The 10,935-nt window shown below is 42.3% G+C and overlaps 2 long non-coding RNA genes across 3 annotated transcripts; one reads left to right on the forward strand and one right to left on the reverse strand.

Moving 5' to 3' along the window:
• Positions 1-811: 811 nt before the first annotated feature.
• LOC127305569 (uncharacterized) lies at positions 812-6,352 on the reverse strand. Of its 2 annotated transcripts, XR_011746262.1 has the most exons (9): positions 6,164-6,351; positions 5,951-6,037; positions 5,165-5,385; positions 4,016-4,915; positions 3,565-3,902; positions 3,102-3,243; positions 2,292-2,382; positions 1,617-1,660; positions 812-1,108 (listed from the first exon to the last, which is right to left on the reverse strand). It is a non-coding gene; the product is annotated as an uncharacterized lncRNA (long non-coding RNA). The 2 variants fall into 2 exon arrangements; XR_011746261.1 differs by having other exon boundaries at positions 4,016-5,385; positions 6,164-6,352.
• Positions 6,353-7,394: 1,042 nt separating this feature from the next.
• LOC127305571 (uncharacterized) lies at positions 7,395-8,031 on the forward strand. Its single transcript, XR_007854022.1, has 2 exons — positions 7,395-7,613; positions 7,695-8,031. It is a non-coding gene; the product is annotated as an uncharacterized lncRNA (long non-coding RNA).
• The last annotated feature ends 2,904 nt before the right edge of the window (positions 8,032-10,935 follow it).

The following is a 10,935-nucleotide window of genomic DNA, read 5'->3' on the forward strand; positions in this document are numbered from 1 at the left end:
TTATAAATTATGCTGCATCTTAAAATTCCGAAGGGTTAATTCATGATCACACACAAATTGTTCACTGAACCTAACATAGAAGAGTAACAACCATGTGTCGGCAGGTTATTCAATGAACCTAAAATGGAAGAGTAAGAACCCTATGTCAGCTGGATTAAATCTACAGTACATATTGCATCAAAGTTATGATAATATCTATGACTTTATGCCAAAAAGAGGGAGGCTGGGGTTAAGGGGAAAAGTGAGGGCCCAGCTAGGACAAAATGTTAAGTATGACTAAAAGCATAACAAGCATAGTGCAGATTCTTCAAACGGAAATACATTTGTACACCCAAACATGAGTGTGGGTGTACTCTTTGCTGTTGGATCGTTGGAGATTCGTGCAAGATGCCATGTGAGAGAAGCCATTTTCATCTATTTCCTCCATTTTCTGGAAAGGTAGTAGGTCCCATGTACAGGGGCAAAAGCCACCCCGCTGCTGCTTTTCCTCTCTCCCGACAAGGCATATCATTGATAAACACATCTAAGACATGGATGATATTACACATCACAAGTATGCAGTACAAGAATGATTTCCTTCCTTAAATGTCATCGGCTAACAAGGATCCCAAAATAAACACCTGAACTACTTTGATAACTTCCCGTTGCGCCCCGGCGCAAAGGCAAAAGCAAGATAATATTGTAACCATAAGTTTTATCCAGGATTGTACTATAATCATATATGATTGAGATTTATTGGCTTTAAACCATGAGCCTCATGATAGCTTCCCGGTTTAGCTATGCATAACATACATTCTAACATATATAGGTCTGGTTCATCTAATACTGTCATAAGTGTATCACATAACACATAGCTGGTGAAATTACATTATACAGAATTCCTATGTACATTACAGAACATAGCTGGTGGAATTGCTATTGAAATATCAGCAGCCAACAACACTGCATAAAACGACCAGATGATCGGATCAGGTTGAAGCCCCTATGAATGGGTTGAAGCTCTCAGATGATTTCACAGAAATTTACTGATAATGTGATTCAAGATCAACACATGTATTATGGCATTTCCATCATTGTAATGGCACAATTTCTCCTTCTATGGATCCATCTGCATACACAGTAAAAAGGCAGTATTTATTCATCACTTTCAGCAAGGCAGCAAAATTACTCTAACTGAGAATCGTTATTTCGTGCAGCAGAACAGAACACACATATGCCATAGAAGATAAGGTTTTAACACCGGTAACTAACACTGAATCAATAACCATGCTCATATCGAAAACATTTTTTTCTCAAAAGCAAAAATATACATGAAAAAGAAAGACATTGTGTGCCGACACGTACCAGCAGTAAACTGGAGGCAAGTGAGAATAAAACTAACCACCTACTTTTACCAAAATCAAGCATTTACCCATTCTCAATAGGAGCACAAACCATAAAAAACCAAAATGTAGTAAGCATGAAAGATGATGGAAGTACAAAGACTTCCTCCTGAGAGCTGATATGAGCTATTATTAATTAGAGTGCAAACATGAAATGTATGCATCTCTAAAACAACAATTTCGAGAACGAACAAAAATGCATAGAAACAGGAGTGGAGAAACCAATAATAATACCTTCATAAGCTGGGAGCTCTTCCATTGAACCAAAACCAATAAACCTGAAAAGTAATAAGAAACACAAATGGTAGTTTATTAGAAAATCCAACAATAAAGAACAAAAGGAGCAATTGGAAGGTGAAAGGTAGTTTATTATAAAATCCAATAATAAAGAAGAAAAGGGGCAATTGGAAGGTTTATAATCCCTGCTTCTCTAAACAGAGCACAACTTTCGATTGGTGTTCAATCCTTTTGAAAATTTTATCATTAAAAACTAATAAATTAAAAACCATATAGATCTGTATAAAAAAATAATTTAAGTTGATTTGTCCTTCTATGGTTATTTCCCTTGGTTTAGTCAGAGGCAGGTAATCTATAGATTTGACAGATTGATACAGAGCAAAGAAAACGTATCTACAATACAGTAGTAAAAATAGCTTTAGAGAAACCTAACCATATTATGATTTGTGTTCCTTGTCCAAACAACTGTATCCAGCTAACCAATTTTCCAATGCAAGAATAAAATGTATCCAGCTATCTTAATGCATACAACTGTGAAAATGGCCAAACAGAATTCAAGTTGAAAGACCTCCATTATTAGTAACTTCCACTCAAGGTAATTTCCAGCAGGTTCCATATCAGAATCTCAGTGGTGCAGCCATGCTGCGCTACCAAGACAACACGAGCTCGTACCTGCTACAGGTCGCTTGGCGGCGGAGGCCACCGTCGTCCATCAGCTGAAGCCACCGGCATCCACCCACTGCCACCGCCGTCATCCACCAGCCTGGTGGAAAACAAAAAAGAATTCTCTAATTTTTTTTCAGTGATAGACACTATTTATAAAGTAAACAACCAATAAACTTGTTCGAAAGATTCCTTTAACCTTTTCATTTTAGTTATGCAATATAAATGGGCATGGAGATATTAACAACTGAATCTTGTATACCACACAAATAAGGTAAATTATGAACTGAACTCCAAATACTTCAGGACAATACAATACAAAAATTAGTGAGTTGCACAATACAGTAGAGTGAATTATAACAGTGATACCTTGCCTTCACCCATGCTCACATCTGTCTCAGCAATGCTACTCATTTTTAGAGAGAGCTGTAAAGCTACTCCTAAGCATCGCACAAACCATTGTTACTGACAGTGAAAATCTGGGCTCGAGCACACCTATTATTTATCAGACCATATATTCATTTGAGTTAAGTGCAAATGTGCAAATATATAAAAGTTTTCTTAAAGCAAAACGACATTGTTCACACTTCATCTCTCTCATCATCTTTGAGACGGCAAATCTCAGTTAGTTACTATGCAGAGCGAACTGATGAGCAAAAGTTGGCTGGATATGCGGATCAACAATCCTTTTTTTGTAGCACACCCACCTAATCTTGCTTCTTTTGTAATGACAACAAACTAATTTTAATACAAGCACTGAAGCGTCAAAGAGAACTACTAAGGAAGGAATAAACATACAGATAGAAATCTGCAACTAACCGTCTGCAGCCCCTTCCATGTCCGTGGACGTGGGCGCCTGGGAATATAGTCAGCGTGGTGTCTGAACTTCAGCTCAGCATTTATATGCTGATCTTCCTCCTAGATGATGCATCTTCTTCCCCACAGTATTCCCGCATCAATGCTGCCAGAACACAAAGCACTGGGTAAAAAAAAAATCCAATGGAAGGTGACAAACTGACAACGAGAATTATAATGGAAGAATATGGAAATGCTTTACTTAAATTCCTAACAAAAATGAACTTCCCATAAAACAAGGGTAATTCTACATGCACAAAATTTAACAGGACACTAATGAATGTATATTGGACACTAACGAATTAGAGGGAGGGGACATAACAGAACACAGACCTCTGAATCATCCACGGGACAGTGGCTGCTGCATAGCAAACTTACAAACATGAAACACAGCTAAACGAGAACGGAGGGGGTCGACTTGTCTAACCTGGTCGTCGCCTGCGGCCAGCGGGCGCGGCAGACAACCCGTAGTTCACTGGCTGGCATCACCGTTCCAATCGAGTGAATCCGATCTAGGAGCACTTCAACGGTCAAGCACAGGGAACAATAGAGGCCGGGACAGACATGGTACGTGCACGGAGCCGGACGCCTCGTGCTCCACCGTGGCGGCCTCGCCGTCGCTCGCAGCCTTCTGCTCGGCCACCTCCTTCGGGCCGCGCTGGCGACGCATCGCAAGGCCCCGAGCCTCCCTCTCCGGCACCTCCTCCAGCGCCTCCTTGGCAGCGGCGGCGCGCCCCGTTGCTTGCTCCTGCTATGCAAGCAATCCTACAAAAACTATCGAATTAAAATTAGAAATCTAAACATGTGCACTGGCTTTATCTTGTAAAATAGACCATCAAGCTAATACCCTACTTGGCTGTACAGTAAGCAACTCTTACCTAATTTGAGGGCTGTGCCGTTCTGCAGGTAACAATGTTGCATAAAACAGACTGATGATTGGATTGGATCCACCATGCCAGACAATCGTGGGAACACCATCTGCAGCAAGTAGCATGAACCCTGAAAAGCTAGTGGATCCTAGACATTAGAGAAGTAGATCTGACATACTCTATTGGCATGTACAGAAGCTTGCAAAGTCTTGTCTCCAGGCTGCATCATACCTGATAGAGTATGTCAAGGAACACATAACATGATTTTATTTCAACGAAAATATTGTATTTCTCTACGAAACCAACACCATTAGCCCATATGTATAATATGAAACAACAGTGAAAATTACAAATATTTATATAGCAAGATAAATGGACAAAGATGATGGTCAGTCACTGCAGTTTTTTCAAACAGATACATATAAAGGTTCCGCACAACAATAACGGTATCCTGATGCATAAAAAGGTAAAGGGTCACCTCGCCAAAACAAAAATGCCGTGCGACGGAGGAAAGTAAAAAGACACATCACCTACAACCAAATCCACATAATATTTTCCTAAAATGCATGCATAAACTAATGGTGACCTCAAATACATTGAGCATGTTCTTATATGTCTCTTTCTAATAGTTTTCAGGGGAGAAGAATATTCTGATCTTGAAACCAACCAAGGGGAGAACCTTCGTTTTTTTTCATTCCAGCTAGAAAGTGGCAACAATATTACACATAAGTCTATAGACCTCACATCCTATTCTTCCCTGAATGCGCAGTACCATAAAAATTTAGAAAAATTACCTAGATCTTCACCGCCATCGAATCCTGGTTGCCAGTGAGCAGCCATGCTCAACCTGGGAGGCAGCGTACAACTATGCCTACGACGACGCCAGCTCCACCTTCTCATGATGCATCCCTACACAGAGCAATACCCAATCAGGTCCTATATAATAATACCAGCAGATCAAAATATTCAGAGTGATTCAGAGTAACAAAATTGCTCCTGTATAATACCCAGTTTACATATAGCGAATCAATAAAAGGACATCTAGGTTGGATTATGATATGATCATCTAGAATCGAAACAAAACATGCCGAATAATTGTTTGTAGAAACAGAAACTTCAGTTCATAAGTGCAGAAGGCAAAGTACAATAAAATCACACTTGTCATCTGCTGCATGCGCTCAATCCATTTTGGAGTCGTATACGATTTTGCCTCACCGGCAGGTGAAGTCCCGGTAATGTCGGACATTGCACTTGCTTCATATAAGAGGATTCAGCCAAATAACTTTATCGTCTGCCATAATCTTGATCATGCCTTTGCATGCCCTTGTCAACAAGGCTGTGAGGTACCTCCACACCTTCAGGCTGCAAGTCTACCCGACCTTGCCATTTAGAACAGAATCAAAATTAGTTACCGCAAATAGGGTCAATGCACAAAAGGTAGAACCATGCACTGTATCTCAAAATGCACCTCTAATGGACATATCATTAAATCTACCCAGATATTCTTGAAAATACGAGGTGCAAAAATTATCCTGGGTGAATTACCGCAAATATTCACACACCGGCAAGAAGAGCGGAACATTTTCATTCTAATGTTTTTTCAAGCCATATTCAACCTTAATCGATCCTGATAATTAACCTAAATTAATTACCATGGTGGCGACTTTCATAAATTAGAGCAAGTGTGAAAGCATCTGCTTAAATGTTGGTTGGACTTAAGTAGGGGATTTTCTGTTTTAATATTGGATAGAGCAAATATTTTACTAAAATAGTAGCTGCAAAGAGGAAAAACAAACTATTAGGAGCTCTTAGCTAATACACAAAATAACTGAAAACCAAACTGTATTAGAACGAACATAACCCAATCTTATACATGCTACTGGAATTATCAAACTAACTCAAGCAACTGTAAACATCTGACATGATGGAAATGAGTCACTTTACCTTCAGGAACCTGTCTAAGTCACCACAACAACGATAGTTGTGGTATGTGCATTATACAACTCGATCTACTCAGCCGGCACAAACACACTGAACAACCATTATAAAATATAAATCAGTCAATGAGAAGTTGAGAACCAAGATTTATCCATAAATGTCTGCAATAACTAAATGGTACTGTATTGGGATTGGGATTGGGATTTGGGAAAAGCTCACCTTAAGCCCACCTTGGCGTCTTAAAACCAGCCATGCTTGCCGTTGCTGTCCCTGTATTGTCAAAATCCGTCGCCCGACACGATTTGGCCGGCCCTGCCCCGGATCCTGGCCATCCTTGACTCACACCCACTCCACCACCGTTCCCTACAGCTGAAAAGTGAGAAACAAGAGTGAGATATGAGAGAGATAGGTAAAGAGGAAGAGCGAGAGAGACGAGGGAAAAGAGAAGAGGAGGAGCGGCGCACAGGAAAAGAAGAGGCAGCAACCTACCTCAGATCGAGGGCTCCTCCTGAGCGCCCAGGGCCACCGAGAGGAGGCGCCGCCGCCCCGTTCCCACTCTGCTCACCGCCACCACGTTCATTTCTGGCCGCCGCCGCCCCCTTCAATTTCGGCGGCCGCTACCGTCGACGGGGTTGCAGAGGCTTCTCCCGAGCAGCACAACGGTGAAGGCGTCCATGGTACCCACATCAGCCTGCAGGGCGCCGTCGTGGGGCTCGCGATGTGCCGTCGCTGCTGGTTGTCCCGACCGGCTCGGTCCGCTCGCTGCGAGGTCGTAGGTGCTTGGGAGAGAGACGAGCATCCAGCCGCCGCCGCCGCTCGTGTGCTCTCTCCGCTCGCGAATCGGAGCCGGGGATGCGCCCTCGCCGCTGCCGGTACAGCCGCCGCATCCAGCCGTCGCCGCGTCCGGCCAGCGCCGCGCGTCTGGCCGTCCGGCGAGCCTCCACCGCAGCCAGCCGTCGCCGCGTCCGACCAGCGCCACGCATCCGGCGAGCCTCCATCGCCGCATGCAGCCGACGCTGCCGCGTCCAACCGCGTTCGCTCGGGCGCGTGTTTTCTGCCGCTGCTGCGGCCGCGTCCAGGCGGAAGGTGGAGGTCGGCCAAGGAGAGGCGGCGGAGGGAAGTGGGGATGAGGATTGGGCAGATGGGAATATGGGGATTGGTCAGCTAGGGTTTGTCTACCCACTCCCACGAGAAAACAGCCAAACCACGCGACGCGGACGAGCAGCATCGCTCCCTCTGCTCGGTGGATCCCGCATGTATTCGGTCCCATGCGTCATGGACTTGCTTGGAGGATGAACAAGTGAGGAAAAATGTACCGCATCCAACGGCTGGGGTAGAAGCGGGAGCCAACTTTTACTGTGCTGGTGAAAACGTGTGAACCAGATTGATGTGCCCCTTTTGGATGGCTGGTTGGCCGGGTATGCTAGGAACATTTATAGAAGAAATATAGCCTTCCATGTCGCAGGTGCTCAAACAGTAAACACCAGCGACCCAGCCACAGAATTCAGCAGCAGCTCCATACAGCCTATTGATCCAGCAGCAAGTAACAGAAGATCTATACTGCCTGATCCATCTGAAAATATGCCAAATCTGCTAGAAGATGAAAGAACCCCACAAGACACAGCTGACTACGAATGTCATGGAGATAGTCCATTCTGATTTTGCAGAGGTAAAGCATCTGGGAGCAGCAATGAATTTCAAGGAATTTTTTGCAAATAATTATCTGACACGCTAAAATTTTCCCTATCAGGAAATAAGCCTAATTCTCACTAGAGAGGGCAAGAAAAAAGATTCAGTACCAAGACACTGATTTCATTCTTCTGTTTCCTCAGTATGACCAATATTTTACCTTCATCAACAGATGAGGCAGACCCGACCAGCGAAGATAAATAAGTATCTACGCCGGTGAACTGAAACTTCGCTTCGGAACAACTGTCCTACTGATTCCTGTGAGCAGAAATATCACGTGTAGTAATATTACCTTATCTGGAACTACCTACCATGAACACTATCGGCATGATGTAATATTAAGCATCTAAATAACTATGTATAATCATCTCAAGTAACCTCTTTTGATTATTACTGAATTAATCATACCAACTTATGAACTTCTATCTTCATTTATCTACCTCCTTTAGCGAGTTAGACTGCTGGAACTTGCATACAAGAGTTCTAAGTTCTCTGCACTATCCAAGCTAAAAAAATGACACACTGGATACACCAGCAAACCAACTGTGGCTTAGCCAATATTGTACCTGTTTTGTTTCCGCCGTATGAAGGAACCAGAAAATTTAGCTTATCGAATATCGTTCCACGGGCGCGGCGTGTCGCCGCGCCGAAACTTCCTAGTTTACATTATTTATGGAACATGAAGACGTGCCTCTTTCAGAGTTCTAGCGGTGATGACGTAGACTTTTATTGGGCGGAAGCGGGAAGCTTCTAGACTGGACGCGGTTCTGCCTGGGACATCGATTCCTAGCTCACAGCGACATGGCTCCACAACGATTCTGCCTCAAGATTAACAATTTAAAATTAAACGGTCGGATTCGAGAACAAATTAAATTCAAGTAGTGAGAAATCACAATTAAAAAGGAATCCAAGATAGCAAACGCTGCTTGTACAGGGAGGCTGACATCGAGACCCATCGGCCAGAACCTTAAATGGATGCATCGAGCAATGTCAACTAGTACTAAATAGAGGGCGCGGCAGAAAAAATCCGCTAGAAACAGTACCATCGCGGCCCCATAAACTTCAAAACACTGATGACTGCAAGATCACAGATTAATTGTAGCTAGTTTCAAAATAAGAGTATCGAACCATGAGGAGCTACTAGTAATGATCTTAATACCCCTTGTTACTATTTATCTAAAATTACCACAAGTTGTCTCAAATTTCAAGCGAAGGATAAAAGTAGAAAAGGTTTTGTAATGTGTTTTTGTAGAGTAAATAACTTAAACTGAAGAATGTAAATGCAACTAAAAATCGAGTTTGAACTGCAATAAGGTTAAAGTGTTCTCAGGGGTTGTTGGTTCCTCCGCTAGTATTAACTAAAGACACAAACTAGATAACTCATATCTTAGCTCTCATTGTATGTGGGAAGAGCTCGAATTGGATTATGTATCTCATGACATATCTCTGAGTAACCACTGCAACTACCTTCGGCAAGCCACCTATTGATCCATCACAATTAAGAGATTCCCCCATGGTTACTTGTTAAGCTTGCGAGTCCCTTCTTATCCCCCTCTTCCATCTAATAGTGCACCGAACACGGGATGTCACTTCCCGCCGTATACACTACCAAACTTCCGACGGTAGTTTCCTCATGTGAACCTTAGGCAAATATTACATGGTCGACATCATGCAACATCACAAGAGAAAACTAACATACAAGCATAGTGCAAAGTTATAAATCATCTTAATTCATATAATTGTACAACTAGGGTTTCTCCATCTCCCCCAAGAACGGGATGAACTACTCACACATGGAGACAATCAAGAACATCATCATAAACTTGCGAATGGAAAAATGATAGCGGTATGAATCCAAGTATGAACCCACAATAGTAATGGAGATTACAATCTAATGGGATGGAGAGAATGGAGATGGTGATTCGTTGTGGATGATGATGAAGGTGATGATGACTTGTCCTCCAATGATCCGGGTAGCAGCATGGATGAGGCCCCTTCTTGACCTCCCCTCATATCTCTCCTGGAGCAGTGTTCTGGTGTTTCTGGTCGCGTCTCAACTCCGATCTCAGATCCGTCTGCGGGAGGTGTAAGTATTTGACGAAGCGGTGCCTCCGCCCAGTGGTACGGGCGGACGGTACGGGCAGAGCCCGTCCGTACCGATGCCCGTTAAAGTCTCTGGAAGCTGTCCTCGCATTGTCCTTTCGCCCAGTCGCATTATTAAGTGCAAAAATGATTTCTATCACGTCAGAATGCCGGAAAATGGCAGTTTTCATTGATATTTCATTATTGACTTATTATTTTTGGATCATGTGTAGACAAGCATAAAAGGGCGCGGTAGCGCGGTGAAATACAAAAATCATACTACTACTTGATGATAACTTGATAAAATTGTAATGCAAAAACATGCTAAAAATGCACTCATCAACTTCCCCAAGCTTAGACTCTTGCACGTCCCCGAGCAAGATACGAGCTTAATAGACAGAGTCATCTTTGTTCATGAAGCGAGAGTCGTTAAAACAAATGAGCCATTTTTCAAGAATAAGGGTTATAATCGGATGTAAAACTAGAGCATGAATGACACCATACTATTCTCAAACTCAAATGACTTAAAGGCCTCCACACCTTTCAAGGTTTAATAAAATACAAGAAGATTACTTTATCTAAATATCATAAAATCATGGAGTTAGCTTTTCTTCATGGATCTTACTAGTAACTCTTTTTTTTCTTTTTACTCTTCTTGTTTCTTTTACTTCTCTTTATTTCACAATCTTCCCCTCTTTTTCTTTCTTTCTATGTTTCTCTTTCACACGAAGGAACCAATGATTATAGAATACTTTATAAATAATTTTCTTATATCCTGTCAAAGCTTTCTGGTGTGGAGGACCATAAAATCATTATCATGATGCAAGTACAATTATACTCATCCTAATTCATACATCTAATGCATTAATCTTCAATCATACTTCATATAGGATAATGACTCAAGATTCATTTGATAAAAATCATTCTCTTTCTAAGGGAAATATATGATATAATAATGCAACGAGCTTCTATTCTAAGATGCATGGCTAAGATAAATTTGCTAAAAACTAGTGATAGAGTTTGCAAGGCTCGGGATTATCTCCCCAAGCTTAGACTCAAGCCAGGCGGGATCACACAACTCCTTTGGTGTACCTATTCCTCCTTTGGTGCGAAGGATGCTCCACTGATAGTATCTTCCCTCTTCCGATTGCAAGCGTGTGCTATACACGCAAAATGAGTAGCCAACTCTGTGATGTCATCATGCTGATTCTTGATTACTT

The sequence above is a fragment of the Lolium perenne genome, chromosome 6 (genome assembly GCF_019359855.2).
Source record: "Lolium perenne isolate Kyuss_39 chromosome 6, Kyuss_2.0, whole genome shotgun sequence".
Classification (NCBI taxonomy): Eukaryota; Viridiplantae; Streptophyta; class Magnoliopsida; order Poales; family Poaceae; genus Lolium; species Lolium perenne.